General features: G+C 40.8%; 3 pseudogenes; 1 reads left to right on the top strand and 2 right to left on the bottom strand.

The window, feature by feature from the left end:
- Nucleotides 1-1363: 1363 nt before the first annotated feature.
- On the bottom strand, nt 1364-1592 carry LOC107401139 (small nuclear ribonucleoprotein G pseudogene; annotated as a pseudogene).
- A 7921-nt stretch (nt 1593-9513) lies between these two features.
- Nucleotides 9514-10943, bottom strand: LOC102928896 (septin-7 pseudogene; annotated as a pseudogene).
- Nucleotides 10944-15755: 4812 nt separating this feature from the next.
- LOC121824244 (POU domain, class 5, transcription factor 1-like) lies at nt 15756-17610 on the top strand (annotated as a pseudogene).
- Nucleotides 17611-18488: the final 878 nt, after the last annotated feature.

An 18488-nucleotide genomic window follows, 5' to 3' on the forward strand; every position in this document is an offset into this window, starting at 1 on the left:
GGTCCCCCCCCTTCACATGCTCCAGCCATTCATAGATGAGGTGGGTGCTGGGGTGAGCTACCTTGCAGTCCTGGTTCTGGGCCTGGGTGGTAGCTGGGTTGGTCAGCCTGCCAGCTTTCCCTCATTGTTACCACCCCAGCGAGCTCTCCAGCACTGCCGGGGCTAGCTCACGCGGGGCAGCAGGCATTAAGGAGGGGGGACAGTTAGTTCTCCCACTCTCATGCCCTCACGCGTGGCTCACGTGCACCCATACTGCTAGGGCCAGCTCTACTGTTTTGTCCAGGTGAGTGCTGCAGTTGGTGAAGGGCAGGACCTGCTTTTCCCCTCTCACGCCTCTGAGGCCAGCTCTCCAGCCTGCGCAGGTGGCAAGGGGCCGGGTGGGGGCACCTTTCCTCCACCCATGCCACCAAATGGCATACAGGGGAGGGGGCAGAGTCAGCTCTCCTGCTCTCACACCCTCAGGGCCTGCTCATCTGCATCCCCCCACCAATAGGGTCAGCTCTAGTATGCTGCCCACTGCCTTGGTTTCTTAATATTATGGTGTAGAAGGATCCGTTTCCAGCTCCTTCTTGTACACACTTGTTTTTAAAAAGTCCAGCAATCAAATCATAACTGAGTGCTTAAAATTAAGATCATTCAACATATAAAAGGATTTTTTTAAAACTGTATTTTGTCATCACTAACTGATTGTATTGCTTGGTGTAATCAGTCTGAAGTCAGGCAGCGTGACGGTGACCCAGTCCTTCCCATGCTATAGTTAACTTTCCTCTCAACAGTGTTTTATAGCAAAAAGGTTGCAAGTGTTATGTTTTGAGTCAGACTATTTTATTTTCAGCTTGATGATGAAAGGAGGCATTTAAAACATGTTTCATTTCTTTAGAGGAACCTTGTGAGGAAAACCTTTGGAAGTCAATGCCGCTATTCTGTCTTGGACACTAGCATGGAGTCATAGAATCACTCACTTGCAAGAAACCCCTGACATTTCCCTGGCTCTGGGGACTGAGACTAGGGCCTTGCTCACACTAGGCAAGTGCTTTACCACTGATTAATAGTCCTAGCCCTGTTTTTGCTTTTTTTTTTCTTTTTTGAGCTTAAGTCTTTTTATTCCAAAAATGCAATTAATGTAGTGAAGGAATATGTCTAAATTCAGGAAGCTCTACAATTTAGTCGTCTTGACTTTTGCTTTTAATTTCCAAAGAATTATTTACTATGTATATCCAATAATTTTTTTGAGTATCGCAAAAGTTTATCAGAAAGTTTCATAGGAAAATGTACATGAGCCAATTCTACACCCCAGTCAAAGAGGCCCTTTGGGGAGGCATGTGGACTCCTCTGCTGAACAGCCCTTGTGAACAGCCATTGTTTAGACTTTTTCCAAGGCTTCTAACATGATGCTGCTGTTTCCTTGTATGGCCACCGTTCCGGTGTTATTCTGTTGCCTACTGTTTGCCATCTCCACACACTCATCAATCACAAGATTCATAAAGATCAAAGCCCCGTGGTATTCCTTATTCGTGTCTGCCATCATTTAACTTCAACGATAACTTTTTGTCCATAAATTTCTTCAGTTCGGGAGGGTGGGCCTTGCTCATGGCAACCCCTGCAGCAGGCTTGGCACGATGGCAAAGGAGTGGCTGGCCACATATCTAGTGATTTAATATATAACTTAAATATGAAAACAACTGTTTCTTTTACTTGTGAAGAAAGTATATCTTTCTTATGGAGTCATAAAATCAAATAGCCAATGTTTCCAGCAGACTGTCAGTCTCACTCGAGGAAACATTGCTGGGGGTAATGTTTAGAATCTCTGAAGTAGTTTAAATAAAGTGAGCTGCAGAGTGAACTCATCTCAGAAATCCATGAAGTATGTGTCAGTATAGGTCCGGGTCAAAAGAGCCTTTGCAAGGCCGAAGGAATTACAGCATTGTGTGCAGATGGCCAGAGCCTCTGTACTGAGAACTAGGATGTACTGTAGAGGACAGAATTGAGACCTGTGGAAAAACCTGGTCTGAGGAGATTTACTGACAGAAAAAAATAAGGGTTGAAGAAGAGGGATCAACGATAAGCATGGGAATCTTTGTCTCAATTTTGAGGTAGAAAACAATCTCAGAATTACTGCTCCCGTCCCAGAAATAGGGTGGATTGTTTCATTCCTGTATTCCTGCTTCACTTGAGAATTTAATTCCAAAGCTTAATTTTAAGTATTGATATTCTAAGCTTTGTTGGATCACCAATCTGGAAATGTTTAGACAGGGTGCCAAATAAATTCTCGTGGAGAGACATCGTGTCATGATTATGTTGTAAGTAGTCTCCTTAATTAAGGAAAGTTAATAAGGTGAAGTGATCGCTCTCAGGGATTGGTGTTTCCAGATAATCTTTAAAATACCTCATTCAGCAAATAGACTTCATAATATGAACTTCCTTGTAATTATATCCCCACAAACCCTCCCTTATACCACTTTTTGCTCTTGTTCAAATTAATGGCCTCTTTTTCATTGTGATATGCATATATGTATGTATACACATATGTATTCCTAAATAAAACCTGCTCAGTCTGAATAATGCTACTTGTGTATATCACCTTACAGAAAAACTAACTTCAAATGGATGAGAGACCCAATCATGACAGCCGAAACACAGAAACTACCAGAAAGAAGAAAACATAGGCAGTACCCCATATTGGGTATAGGGAGGGACTTTCTGAATAGGACTTCATTTTCCCAAAAATTAAGGCCAACAATTGACAACTGACAAGTGGAACTTCATAAAACTAAAAAGATTGTGGACAGATAAAGAAACAATTGACTGGGTGAAAAGAAACCCAGAGAATGAAAGAGAACCCTTGTCAGTTCTACATGTGACAGAGGATTAAGACACAGAATACATAAAGAACTCAAAAAACAAAGAATGAAAAAACAAAACTGCAAATAACCCACTTGAAAATAGGACTCAAATAGAGAGTTCTCAAAAGAAGAAAAAAACAGCTAACAAATATCACAAAACTTTTCACTGTTACTAGTAATCAGGGAAATGCAAATCAAAACAACTTTGAGATTTCATTTTACCCCAGTTAGAATAGCCAAGATCAACAATTCACAACAAATGCTGAGGGGATGCAGTGAAGAAGAAATCCGTATTCAGTGTCCTGAGCCGTTAAACTGGTGCAGCCACTATGAAAATAAGTGTAGAGAATCTTCAAAAAGCTAAAAACAAATCCCCCATATGACCCAGCTATCCTGTTCCTTGGCATATGGCAAGGCTGACATCCTACTTCAGAGATACACCCAGTCACGTTCATTGATGCTCTATTCACAATAGCTAGGACATGGAAACAACCTAAATGTCCTTCATCCAATAAATGGATAATGAAATGTGTTACACATACACTAGGGAATATTATTCAGCTGTAAAGAAAAAAATGAAACCATGAACTCTGTAGGTAAACAGATGGAACTAGAAAAGATCGTATTAAGTGAGGTAATTCAGATCTAGAAAGACAAATGTCCCATGTTCTCTCTCATTGGAGGCACTTAGCTCCAAGTCTTCAGATGTGAATACATATCCTGGAGTAACTACCGAAATCAGACAAGGGAAAAGGGACCATACCAGATTAGGGGAATTGGGAAGCAATAGAGATGGGAATGGCAGGGTACAAGTGATCTGACTGGGAACATTGGAAAGAGAAAATATTTTTTTTCCCTTTTTAAAAATTTTATAATTGATTTAACTTTTCATATCAGCCATGGAGAAAATCTTTAGGGAGGGGAGAAGGAGGTTAATACAGAAGAAGGAGGGAGGAGTATAAAATGACAGTTAGAAATCATACTAGTAACTGTTTATCTACAAAAACCTATAATACACACAATTCTGTGTATAAATATAGTTTGAATGAACTTTTCTCATCTGGGCTGAAAATTCTCCCTCCAAAAGCAAAAGGCTGCTTAGCAACTCTCCCCCAATACTTCTTTTTAGTTGACACCCTTTGGATTTCTGTGAGTACTTTTTTTTCTTGTAGGATTTATTAATATTTTATTGTTGTCTCTAAATTCAATTTGTCCAATGACTTGTGGGGACGAAAATGACTTTAAATTTTCCCTCTGGTAAGAAATAGGCAGTTTTGAAACAAATAGAATAATATGATATCTTATTTACATGTATGTAGTCAGCTCATGGAATTTACAGTTCAAAAGGTAGTACAGACAGAATGAATTCTGCAGGGTAGACAATAAGATGTGTTTAGAAAGGGGTTGGGGCCATTCCAACTATATGTTTGGCTCTGGGATTAGAAATCATGAAAATAAGTAGATCTTTCTTTCCCAAGTGTCTTTCTTTGCTCAAGTTAACAAACAGGAACAGGCTGAAAGGGCCAATGATTTTACTCTATAGAAATTTATGATGCTGCTACACAGCTTCCAGATCTGGGAAGACTCTCAGAGTAACAGAATACAGGTTCCTCTGATGCTCTTACCCCTCTAGTTATGCATTGTATTAACACATTTCACACAAAACTTGCTATTTTAGCCAACTTTCACTTCTCTTATTCTTTAGAATATCAGCTAGGATATATATCACTGAAGTGGTGTAATCTTTTGCTTAGATGTTTCTAGTTATAGAGAAATCACTGACTCATGTTTGAGTCTGACCATCTGCAGTAGATAGAAAATTCTTCAGTGTTTCTCTTAAAAGTGTGATGTTCTATAACTTCCACATCTTGATTCTGTGTGGCACTCTGTGCCACAGACTGGCCCATCGGGGGTACCATGACCATAGGGGGACCAGAGCTTGGGTAGTCAGGAAGGCAAGGATTCGGCAAATGACAGACAGACAACACACTCAGAAATGGTTTGAATCTGCTGCAATTTTACTTCTGCAAATCAGTAGTTTATATACAGAAAAGAAAACTATCAAGTCATACAAGGAGCAACAAGAGCTTGGCAATAATTCAATTACATGATCTTTAAAAACAGTAAGCATATAATTATTAATCGGCGCTAGACTTATCCCTTCATTCACAAGAACTTTATGACCCAAAGAGCAGTCTGTGTTTTTTAAACTTAGTACAGTCCCTAGACTTGTGTAGGCTTCTTTGCAGTTGCGGCTGTATCCTTCATCTTTATCTCAGCCGCTCGCTAGTTTATTCTGCACTTTTACTTTTTTGGTTCTCATGACCCATTTAGCCAATTTGGATACTGCAGATCCTCTCTAAGTCTTTCTTCAGTTCTTTACCATATATCTCTTCTAATATAAAATCTTTTTACCTGCTGGAATATGGACTCTTGTACTTTTATACCTGTAAGGGGAAGGGATTCTGCTATAGTCCTTAAGTTTTCCATGCTGAACTTCCTCAACAGAGGGGCTCACCATCTGCCTCCTATGAGATAATGTTTTCTGCCATAAATCACTTTAGTTGGGATTCCTAAAGGATTCCTAGTGGGTGAGTGTTCATTCCCTAGAAGTGCCTGAACTATTATACTTTCTACTATCTAGTGGCTTGAAGTCTTTAAGGAAGAGCTCATTCTGTTATATCTAAATAAAGTCCATGTCCAACTTCCCCTTTCCTCCATAGTTCACAACCCAAGCATTCATTAATTTTGGCTGTGCTTCATAGATTAATTAGAACATTATCAGAAAAGCAGTTATACACAACCCATAGCCCAGAGAGCTCATGATCCGCAAAGCATGTTTCCTTTGAGAAGGAAGCATAACACGGACACTCTGCCAGGGACCTCCAGGGAGCTTAGTCCCGTGGGACACATATCTCCCGTCCGCTATTATTGACATAATTGTTCATGTCATATGGACGACACTGGAGTTGGTATGGCAACTCTGGAGAAAAAAACTTCTTGTAGAGGCACTGCTGTCAGGAAATAAAAAAAAAAAAACCATTAGTAATTTTTTTCTCTGTGTAGGTGAGAAGTGTAGAGACAATACAGATTACAGAATGCTGTAAGCTTCCTGATATTTATCCTGTATGTGAAGAGTTATTATAACAAGTTATAAAGTTAAAAGGGTATTGCTGTAGGATGGTCTGTATGTCAAATTGCTCTGATTGGTCAATAAATAAAACACTGATTGGCCAGTGGCCAGGCAGGAAGTAGGTGGGACAAGGAGAGAGGAGAAATCTGGGAAGCGGAAGGCTGAGGCAGACAGACACTGCCAGCCACCACCATAACCAGCAGCATGTGAAGACACCGGTAAGCCACCAGACACGTGGCAAGATATAGATTTATGGAAATGGATTAATTTAAGCTATAAGAACAGTTATCAAGAAGCCTACCACAGCCATATAGTTTGTATGCAATATAAGTCTCTGTGTTTACTTGGTTGGGTCTGAGTGGCTGTGGGACTGGCGGGTGACAAAGATTTGTCCTGACTGTGGGCAAGGCAGGAAAACTCTAGCTACAGGGTATAATTTAACTTTGTAAATAATAAGTATTTCCTACATATGAAAGAAGGGATGATGTAGGTGACTATGTAGAAATGTATCTTAACTTTTTCATTTAAGTTTTTTCTGTTCAAGGCAAGGTCTCTTGAGTTTTAGGTTAGCCTTGAATTTGCTGTGTAACTGAGGATGATCATGAACTTCTGATCACCCTGCCTCAGCTCCCCAAGTTTTGGGGTTACAAGAATGCACTATCACTTACAGTTTATGAAGTGCTGAGGATCAAACCCAGGACTTCTGTGTGCCAGGCTGAGGTACAACATCCCCAGCACGTGTAGATTTTTCTCAATCAAACGAACTCTTTCAATCACAGAACTAAATTTTATACTTGAATTTTATACTTGAATGTTTTGCAATTTAAAATCTTTTTATGTAATTAAAATGTGATTGTATATTTTCCTCTCCCTCTCATACCTCCAACTCTTCCCATGTTCTCCATTCATGGCTTCTCATTCATATATATATATATATATATATATATATATATATATATATATATATATATGGCTGGAGAGATGGCTCAGCGGTTAAGAGCACTGGCTGTTCTTTCAGAGGTCCTGAGTTCAATTCCTAGCAGCCAAAAGGTGGCTCACAACTAGATATACATGCAGGCAGAACATTATATGCATAATAAATAAAATAAATCTTAAAAAAGAATAGATATATATGTATATATATATATGAATAAATACATAAATGCAACCTGTTGAGTATGTTTAGTGTTGCTTATATGTTTATGCTTTTAGGGCCAACCCCTTGGAATTGAATAATAATCTAGGAGGCTCATACCTATGGGGAAGACTAATTCTCCCTCTTAGCAGTCTTCAATTGCCAGTGGCTCTTTATTTAAGGACGGAACCCTGTGAGATTTCTCTTTTTCACATTGGAGAGTATCTTAGTTACTTTCTTTTCTTTCCTTTCTTTTTTTCCTGTTATGTCACAACATTGTTTATGAACTTTTTTTACAATACAAAGAGAAAATACAGGTGTGTAATATATGGATACAGCTAAATGCAGAATGGTGATTTATTTTTTCTTCAAGAGGCTATGGTTCCCATTTCTTGTAAAACAAAGAGGCCGAGTATAGGTAGTAACAGGTTTGTTGTTAGCTTTGCAATTTGCCTAGAAATGATCTACAAATGCATTTCTCTACCTGCTACTTACCATAAAGCATAAAAATGGAGTTAAAGGAAAGTGTCCTCACTGGTTCCTACTATATAGAAATATATTCTTTTTTTTTGTCATTTTTATTTTATTTTATTTTATTTTACAATACCATTCAGTTCTACATATCTGCCACGGGTTCCCCTATTCTCCCCCCTCCCACACCCACCCCTTACTCCCAGCCCACCCCCCATTCCCACCTCCTCCAGGGCAAATCCTCCCCCCGAGGACTGCGATCAACCTGGTAGACTCAGTCCAGGCAGGTCCAGTCCCTTCCTCCCAGCCTGAGCCAAGTGTCCCTGCATAAGCTCCAGGTTTCAAACAGCCAACTCATGCAATGAGCACAGGACTCGGTCCCACTGCCTAGTTGCCTTCCAAACTGATCAAGCCAATCAACTGTCACACCTATTCAGAGGGCCTGATCCAGCTGGGGGCCCCTCAGCCTTTGGTTCATAGTTCATGTGTTTCCATTCATTTAGCTATTTTTTTCAATAATTGAGTAAAACTGAAATTTATTATAAGCCACAGTCATCCTAGGGGCCTCCATGCTATATATATATAGCCTTCATGGTTCTATGGGTTGTGGTCTGATTGTTCTTTATTTTATATCTAGAATCCACTTCTGAGTGAGTACATACCATGACTGACTTTCTGGGTTTGTGTTACCTCACTCAGGATGATTTTTTCTAGTTCCATCCATTTGCCTGCAAATTTCATGCTTTCATTGTTTTTCTCTGCTGAGTAGTACTCCATTGTGTATATGTACCACATTCATACTGGGTTTTCTTGCCAAGACTTAATATGAGGGGAGGAGCTTAGTCCTATCACAACTTGATATGCATGCTTTGTTGACACCATGGGAAGTCTGTTCCTTTCTGGACAGAAACAGAGGAAGAGTGGATTCACAGCGCGTGGAGGATGGAAGGAGAGGAAGGAGGGGAAATGGCAGTTGGGATGTAAAAAAAATAATTAATAAAAAATGAAGCATCAATGAGATTCTGGCTAAAGAGCACTTCCACACCCACCCACCCACCCATCCATACACACACACACACACACACACACACACACACACATACACACATAACCCCAAACAAACAAACACAGCAAGAAAGACTGTTAAAAAAAGTCCTAGCTACACTGTAAGTGCATACTTTTTTTTCCCATGTGTACTTTCAAATAATGGAAGTGTCAAAAAAAGGAACCACTGTGTTAGACTAAGTATATAGCCTGTGTTGAATGAAACCTCTATATTATAATAATCACAGAGAAGTGTAGTTTGTACCATATTATGGCACTATATCAATGAAAACCTTCCAGAATCTTTTTATTTTAGAATATTCTATAAATAATCAAACTATCGCCGGGCGGTGGTGGCGCACGCCTTTAATCCCAGCACTCGGGAGGCAGAGCCAGGCGGATCTCTGTGAGTTCGAGGCCAGCCTGGGCTACCAAGTGAGTCCCAGGAAAGGCGCAAAGCTACACAGAGAAACCCGGTCTCGAAAAACCAAAAAAAAAAAAAAAAATCAAACTATCACAATATAATTATACAACAGTAAAATGTTTTCTTGTATTAAATTTAAGACATCTTTTTAATTAAAAAAAGAGAAAATATAGAAAGGTACTTAGAGCTGTTAATTTCTTATATTTTTGGTTGTGAGCCTAGCCTTTAACGACTGAGCCATCTCTCCAGCCCCAAGAGCTGTTAATTTCTAAGTGTACAAGACCTTAAACAATCCAAGGCATTTTTATCTCCTTTAAGAACAACAACAGAGACTAATTTTTGTCATGTTGTTAAATCCATCATTATATGGATACAATTGGTGTAAACTGGTCAAATGGACAGCAAACCCTAATGTCCAAGCTGGCATATTTGCACCTAAGACATATCGGGGGGTCAATAGAGTTTAAGAGATCTTGCCTTCCTTCTTGTTCTTTTCCAACGTCCTTGAAGAGTTCTGTTGCTCTAAAAGATGTTGCTGGGCTTCCCAGTTTGCGTTTTTTGACTTCAAACTGATGTCTTTCCCCTAACCCTTTGTACTTCTAAATTCCTTTTCACTTGCTCCTGGCGCCGCTGGAGCTCTATTTCTGAGTCCTTCAGGTTTTGAACTTTTTCTTTGACCATCATCTCAAACACTTGTTTCATCTCCATCTTCTTCATCTTGGCTACATGGTCCCTTCTCTCTCCTTCCGTCTGAGCCAGAGGGCTCTTAGTAAGTTGCCCTTTGTTCTTGTTATCTGCTCCATTGTAAGTCACCCCTGCTAGTTTTTGCCCTCATAGTGTACATCATTAGTAACATTCGGCATGTGTGTTCTTATCAATGTATTTCTTAGAGTTGTAAAATCATGATCTTCACCATTTTCAACTTTAGCCACACCCCAAGGGTGTGTCTTCCTCTGACTCTTTTGGCATTGGCTTTGATGATACCTTTACTAGTAGGAGGTAAATGGTACCTGATGGGTTTTTTTTTTTTTTTTTGCTAGCCTTATTTTCTTTTTCATTATCTGTTTCTGGAAATTTGTGTATTTTAATGTGATGTCCTTGGTTTCTTTTATTGTCTGTTTTTTATACTGTTGGCATTCTTCTGGTGTGAGTGTGTCTGCTCTGGCAATTAGTGGGATGAGATTCACTTTTTCATGCAAGAGTTTTGTAAACTCATCAGTTTAAGTCCATGTTCTGAAGGAGCAATGAAGTATAAACAACACTGCACCCTGTTATCAGCATCGAGAATTACTATTACTATTACCAGTTACTATTACCCATCGCATCTCCAAACCCTGGGATATCAACTGTGGCCAGCAGCAACTGAACACCACCTCTTTTGATCAAAACTTTGGATTGCTTCACCTATACAGTATTTTTTATTCTGAGAAGGCCCTGGATACTTTGGAGAATATAAAACTGTGAGGATCAATGAGTTGATTAATGTTGACTTTCCCTGTCCAGATTTACCTACTACCACAAGGTGAACTCAAATCCTCTTTTCACTGTATTTATTTATTTATTTATTTATTTATTTATTTATTTATTTATTTATTCATTCATTCATTTATTTATTTTTTATTTTATGTGCGTTGGTGTTTTTGTCCTGGGTGTCAGGTCCCCTGGAGCTGGGGTTACAGACAGTTGTGAACTGCCACGTAGGTGCTAGGAATTGAACCTGGGTCCTCTGGAAGAGCAGTCAGTGCTCTTAACTGCTGAGCCATCTCTCCAGCCCTCACTGACTTTTTTGTATACTTGATTTGGAAGATTGGCAAATCCCATATGACCTTTGAGGAACCACAGTTTGCTATGTGCAGTGTGAACTTCATTGGCACTGGAGCAGATTTGCTGCATGTCGTTAACCTCCATGTCTACAGTGGCCTAATCTGGGTACTTCTGTTGGGGTGGGTAGTAGGGTGTTTTGTATGTTTCTTCAACACTGGCTCTAAGGTGAGCTGTGCTACATTTATTATTCTTAGTTACTGTTCTATTGCTGTGAAGAGACACCATGACCAAGGCAACTTATAAAAGAAAGCATTTAATTGAGGCTTGCTTACGGTTTCAGAGGGTAAGTTAAGTCCATGATCATCATGAAGGGGGCCATGCAGCAGGCAGGCATGGTACTGGGGCAGTAGGTGAGAGTTTAAATCTGATCCATAGTCACAAGGCAGAGAATGAGAGCTAAGTAGAATGGTGTGGGCTTTTAAAGCCTTAAATCCCACCCCTAGTGACACACCTTCTTCAATAAGACCACACCTCCTAATCCTTATCGAATAGTTCCACCCACTTGGGACCAAGCATTCAAACATATGCACTTACAGAGGCCATTCTCATTCAAACCACCACAGCAGTCAACTGGTGTTGTCATTATTCAGATTTTGTTCCAGAGTCATATCTTCCGTTGAGGTTTTATGGATGGAGCTTCCTGGTCATTTCTAGGGGAGCACGATTTTGCAGGAGACTTTCTGGTCTTCCTCCTTTCCTGAAATGTGTCTTAAGATTTCAGTATAGGAGTTTTGTTATAGATGAATCCAATGGAGCTGGGCATCCCGTGATTAGTTGTGGTTTTCTGTGATGGTCTCTGTTTTCTGCAAAGAGAAGCTTCTTTAATGAGGTACAAAGCAAGAGTTACACTTACCTGAGAGTGTAAGGATATGTTTTTACATGCAGTTAGGAATTATTATGGTCTAGTGGAGTGGCAGTAGTGTGTTCCTCTCTACGATCCATAGCCTCACTAGTCCTTGGTAATTGGCTAGGTTTCAAGTACTAGACATTATTTCCCTTCTGTTTATTGAGTCTTAAGTCCAGGTAGAGAGTTGTTGGTTTCCACAATATATGAATGCCACTGTTGCCCCTTTAGGGGTACCTTGCCATAGTGTCCATTGCTGTGGTTCATGGGTGTCATAGCTGGGTAGCTTTCATTGCATTTTCTGGTATATAAAAACTAGTCATTGGGAGGAGGTTTATGGATTAGATCAAGATCAATTACTCTAAGTCCTGTGTCCAAAGTATGTGGAATATTTAGCAATAGGAACTTACTTTCATCTTCTTTGGAGCAACCAAGGGCAACAGTAATATCCTATGTTCCTTGGACTACTCTGATCAGCAACTCAAAAGGAGATTTCTCATGCCTGGTACAGGAGTTTTCTTTAGATTGTCACCCAATGTAATGTAACTTCATATATACATGCATATGCTTACATGTGTTATATGTAATTTTAGGTCAGTATAAAATAATATTTCCTTATGTCTATTTTGAACATTATTAGTGCTATTTACCCTTCACTCCATTTTCCTTCTGTAATTCCCCTCCTCCCTCCCCAGCTCTCCCTTTATATCACCCATACAGAGTTCTACTGCTACTCCTCTATCTAGAGTCCCTTCTCTCCCCTCCCCCCCTGTTTCTTTTTGCTTTCCTGGTTTCTGCAGCTACTCCAGGTTATATACTCACATCTGAAGATTTCGAGCTAGGAACCACAAATAAGAAAACATGACAGCAAGTCGAAGAGAACAAATCAGAGAAAACATTGGTCTCTCTGTGTTGGGCTGACTTCACTTAGTATAATATTTTTCAGTTCTATCCACTTAGCTGAAAATTTCACGATTTCATTTTTCTCTACAGCTGAATAGTATTCTAGGTTTCTATGCACCACGTTTTCATGACCCATTTGCTGTTTGAAGGACATTTAGGTTGTTTTCATTTCCTAGCTATTGTGAATAGAGCAGCAATGATCATGGATGAGCAAGTGTCTGGGGAGTAGGATGTTGAGTCCCATGGGCATATGCCAAGGAGTGAATAGAGCTAGGTCATAGGGTAGATTTACTTTTAGCCTTTTGAGAATTCTTCACACTGATGTCCACAGTGGCCACACCAGTTTGCAATCCCAAGAATGAATGAGGGTTCTCTCCTTACAACCTTGCCAGCATTTGTTGTGGGTGTTAATAATGAATTAATTTTTGTTAATATTTGCAAATAATGAATCTGGGAGTGTGGAAAATTATTGTCTTGGTACCACAAGGTACCTTATTGAAGTGCTAAGCAAAAGGGAAAATGTGTGCAGCTCATACACATACCAAAATATCTTCCCATATTATAGACCAAATGGAAAAAGGAACAAAAAAATTGAAAACAGAAATCATGATAGTGCTATGAAACACTGTTGTCCATAGGTCTTATGTCGTTGTCAGCCCAAAAGACTCTCTGGGACATGTCCAGAGGTCTGATGGGCCTACCTTGTGCTGCTTAGAAACAACTCTTCCATTGCATGATAGCACCAGGTCATGAAACAAGCAAAGAAAGGTTACATTTACAATTTTGATAATTTTGCTTACTCTAGATTTTATTTGAATTGATTTTTAAGTTTTAAGTGATTGCATTGAAATGTCATTGTTTTGATTCCTGAGTGTTTTGGTGTTCTTCAGAGTCTGTGCTCAAGATAAGTATGCTATTTGTTTTAAACTAACACCAGCCCTAGGTTATTACATATATAGAAACACCAAATAGCAATTAATTTAGAAATTAATAAGACAGGGATGAATGAAAGTAGGCTAACAAGATGAAAGTTATGTGGGATAAAAGTGAATCAGAAAATAAACTTCACTGTTTGTGTTTAAGGATTCATGGCTCAGCACTGAGTCACATGAAAAGGATTTTGGGAATAAACTGATTGCAGTCTCCCAAGTGCTGTCTAGTTATTCCACCACGAGCTCAACTCAGACATCAAAGAATGAGAAGTTATTTCCTGACGATAAGTCCTCTGGAGAACATGCTGGTTGTGGAAGAGATGATAAGCAATAAACATTGCTCTTCTGGAAGACCCTGGTTCAATTACCAGCACCAAAATGGAGGCTCATGATGACATCCCCAATTCCAGACACACATGCAGTAAAACACCCATATATATAAGATAAGGATTAAAAACAAGTAAATTTACACGGTGGCTAACATTCAGGATAAGCAAGGTAAGGGCATCTGGAAATTATGTTACTTGAGGAACAACTATGAAAGAAAGAAGAATTTATTTGGTAAAGGGATCAAACCTATTACGAGCAAGAAAACTCTCCAAATATGATTCTCAACTCCGGTTGTACAGGAGAGACATTACAGTTTCAACATCCAAGCAACATCTGAGATAAGGAGGATCAGAACTTTGCTGGTGTACACTCAGTTTTCTTTGATGGCTGCAGGGCAACCCAAATCAGGGAACCACTGGCTCAGAGGACAGTGAGGTGGTAGAAATGGCAGCCTTGTGTTATCCAGCCCAGTGGGACAGAGCTACCTTTCCCCTCCCACCTGCAGAAGGCTTTATATTTTGGCTCAATATAAAGAACACATTTGAGGGGCTGGAGAGATGTCAGCACTTAAGAACGCTAGCTGCTCTTGCACTGGATCTGGGTTCAATTCACAGCACCCCCACACTAGCTCACAACAGTCTATAACTCCAGTCACAGGAGATCTGATGCCTTTTTCTGGCTCCATGGATACTGCATACATGTGGTGCACAGACATACATGCTTGTGAAACACCCATACGCACAAAGTAAAAATAAAGTAAAAATAAGAAAGAGCACATTTGGGCCCATATTTTCTGAAAATACATTATGTAGAGACCCTCGTCACAGATAGTTGAGATTGGGTGTTGTGAGAAATCTTCTGGGAGGGTCAATTAGGCAATTTTGAATATTCTTTTCATTTTGATGATTCTATTACTCGGCGCCAAAAGATTTTTCTGCTTCCCACTTTAGAAGCATGCTCTTTTGCTCACTTGACTGACTCACCTGCTGCTCACTTTGATCTTAGGGCTCCTTTCTGCTCTTCCTCCTGATTAAGCCTGATTCAAGTCAGAACAATCACTTAGAGAAGACGCGCTCCGCCATAATCTAATTACTTAGATGCACATACTGCACAAGCGAGCCTCCAACAGGTCAGTTTTAGTTGTGTTCTGTGCAGAGTACCATCTGTGGTCCTTCAGGTGTGGTGATATTTGTATTCCCCAAAATATTATGCACCCTAATACACTTATCTGGGGTCAGAGAACAGAACAGCCACTAGATAGACATAGAGGCCAGAAAATGGTGGCACTCACACCTTTAATCCTAGCATTTTGAAGGCAGAGATCCATCTGAATCTCTGTGAGTTCAAAGCCACACTGGAAACAGCCAGGCATGGTGATTCATGCCTTTAATCCCAGGAAATGATGGCAGGAAGCAGAAAGGTATATAAGGCGTGAAGACCAGAAACTAGAAGCTTTAGCTGGTTAAGCTTTTAGGCTTTTGAGCAACAGCTCAACTGAGATTCATTCTGGATGAGGACTGAGACTTAGGCTTCCAGTCTGAGGAAACAGGATCAGCTGAGGAACTGGCGAGGTGAGGTGGCTGTGGCTTGTTCTGCTTCTCTGATCTTCCAGTGTTCACCCCAATACCTGGCATCAGGTTTGATTTTATTAATAAGACCATTTAAGATTCCTGCTACACTGCCTTATGATTTTGTAATTATTTTTTCTCCCTCCTGTGTCTGTTAGTCTCTGTCACCATAAAGTTATGAGGATCTACTCATGGGACTCCACCCTAATGATTCAATGTCTTATCTTTAATTTTTAATTTATTTTTGTTATTTACCTCTCTCCTCTGGCAGTGTGCAAAGTACCACGAACACTAGTCAGTAGGGATGAAGGCTCTAGTTAGGCACCAGCTCCACTTCTTCACGTTCAGTGAGTTATGTAAGTGTGGTCTTCATAATAGCGTCTTAACGGTGTGTGGAGAGCAACCAATAGCCTTGACAATAGCCTGAGCTGTTTAGGGGGTGGGTTTCCATGGGACCCGATGGGCCAACAACTCAATTAGATGTAACCCATTCTTAGCACTGGAAGTTTCACTTGGTGTTGAAAGATGTCTTGTTGGGGCGTTGTCTCCCTGTTATTTGATTTCTTGCATATATGTATATATTTTGAGAGGCTTCTACAGTAGTAGGTTTGCATATGACCCCGCAAATGGCCCTTAGTGTTAGATGTCCCTCCCTGTCGTCCCTCCCTTACCATTCTCTTCCTCTCCCTGTTTAATCCTGCTGTTCCACTCTGCCCCATCTCTCCGTAACTATACAGTCAAATCACTATTTTATGTGTATGGATAGTTTTGTCTGCACGTGTGTCTGTGCACCACTTGCATGACTGTCAGGGACGGAGGTCAGAAGAAAGCATCTAGTCCCTTGGTGTTGGAGTTACAATTGGTTCAGAGCTGCCATGTGGGTGTTAGGAATCAAGCCAGGGTCCTCTGGCAAAAGCAGCCAACACTCTTAACTTCTGAGCCATCTCTCCAGCTCCATAAATGCTCCTATTTATTCTATAACCACTATTTAAGTGCATGTCTGGTCATAGAAAAGGGAACACAATAGAAACAGGTTTACCAGGCTTCCTGCTTGGGGCTCCCATTTTCCCCATGGGAAGAGAGCTGGCTTTGGACCTTGCTTTCTTGTCTCTGCCAGGTTGTTGGCATTAACAAGTCAAGAGGGCTAATGCTGGGACTCTCAGACCTAGCTAAGCTTCCATGGACCTCCAAGTAGCCCAAGGCCAGGCTCAGAGGTATAGGGGGTTTCCTTGCCCCACCTCCCCTCACATGAATACTAAGGATCTCACGTTAGAGTGGGCTTTGTATCTCGGGTTGTACTGCAGACCTTGCAACATGAGGGTGAAGAGCAGCTCCAGGAGAGCCTCTTCTGGACCCTGCATCGACCACCCAGGGGCTGTGAAGGTGGAGAAGGAGAAGCTGGAGCCAAATTCTGGATGAGTCCCAGGACATAAAAGCTCTGAGGAAAGAATTATAGCAATTTGTCAAGCTGCTGGGACAATAGAGGACCACACTTCAGTACACCCAGGCCAATATGGGCTCACCCTGCGTGTTTTCTTTAGAAAGGTGTTCAGCCAGATGACCATCTGCTGCTCTGAGGCTCTGTAGCTGAGATTCAAGAGCAGGTGTAAGCTGCAGCCCCTGCTGCAGAAGTGGGTGGATGAGGCAGCAACAGGAGACCGTACAGATACTCAAAGCAGAGACCCTGGTGTAGGCCTGTAAGAGAAAGCCAATGGGTATCTTGAACCAAATGAGGGAAATCTTGGGCCGTGTTTCTGCCATGCTAGAAGACTAACCTAGAGCAGAACAGCCTCATTGTCGAGCAGCTTGGGCTGGAGTGGTCTAGTGTGGCTCTGTAACTGGTGCTACAAGGCAAATAATCACAAGCATTGACTCTTCTTACCCAGAGACTGTCAGGCTGCAAGGGTCTCATTTGTTGCCTTGGTAGGTGTGGTGGGAGGAGGAAGTGCTCTGTATCCTTTCCTCTGCCTCAGTGGTCCCACTTTTGTATCCCAGGTTTTGAGAGTCCATACTTCACCATACTTCCTTCTGTGGTCCTATTCCCAGAGGCTGAAGCCCTCCTCTGTCCCTGTCGCCCTTCTGGGATCTGCCATGCACTTAAACTGAGGCACATGCCTTGTCCAGGGATGTGTAGTAGAGGAAAAAGAGAAGGAAGGTAGATGAAGAGAATCTGGAGTCTACTCCAGAGGCTTTTGGCATTTCCTCTTCACTCATTAAGGAGGGAATTGGAAGCACAAAGGGTGGGGGCAGGAGCTTTGGAGGGAAGATGAAATTTGCAATGATATTCTTGACTTAATCCTTATATCCCTCTTCATTTTTCCTTTTCTTTTCTTTTTCTTTCTTTCTTTCTTTTTTTTTGAGACAGGGTTTCTCTGTGTAGCTTTGCACCTTTCCTGGAACTCACTTGGTAGCCCAGGCTGGCCTCAAACTTACTGAGATCCCCTTGGCTCTGCCTCCCGAGTGCTGGGATTAAAGGCGTGCGCCACCAACGCCCGGCTTCATTTTTTTTCTTAAAGAAACCCAGGATACAGAAACAAAGGGTTATTAGCATATGTATTCACATATGTATTTCATGTATGTGTGCATGTGTCCATGAAGCATTCTGATATTTCTCTATGGATTTATGTTTCTGAACATCATGTGAGAAGAGGCACACACTGCCTTTGTTATGGTCTATCCTTTCATGAATGTTTATACAGAAAACAGTGGTGGAATATAAAGATAGCATCTTCCTTTGGAGCAAGGAGCCAATATGCTTACTATTGATGATAAAAATTCAGATCCTCTGAGCTTTAGTTAGGCCCCTGCAAAGCAACCCACTATTCCTGCAGATGTTATTTGGTGATTTTCATGTTTCACTGTGGGAATTGGGGAGTTTGCAGAAGGAAACACTGATACTCTCTTGATTACTATCACTGTAATAAATTTTTTTTGCAGGGTTGTGGAATGAGTAAGGTTAAACTGGTACTAAACACTTAGGCTGAAAAATTTAAAGAGATAAGTAGGCTGAAAAATTTAAGGAGATGCTCCTTTGGAA

This window comes from Peromyscus maniculatus, chromosome 20, assembly GCF_049852395.1.
Source record: "Peromyscus maniculatus bairdii isolate BWxNUB_F1_BW_parent chromosome 20, HU_Pman_BW_mat_3.1, whole genome shotgun sequence".
Classification (NCBI taxonomy): Eukaryota; Metazoa; Chordata; class Mammalia; order Rodentia; family Cricetidae; genus Peromyscus; species Peromyscus maniculatus.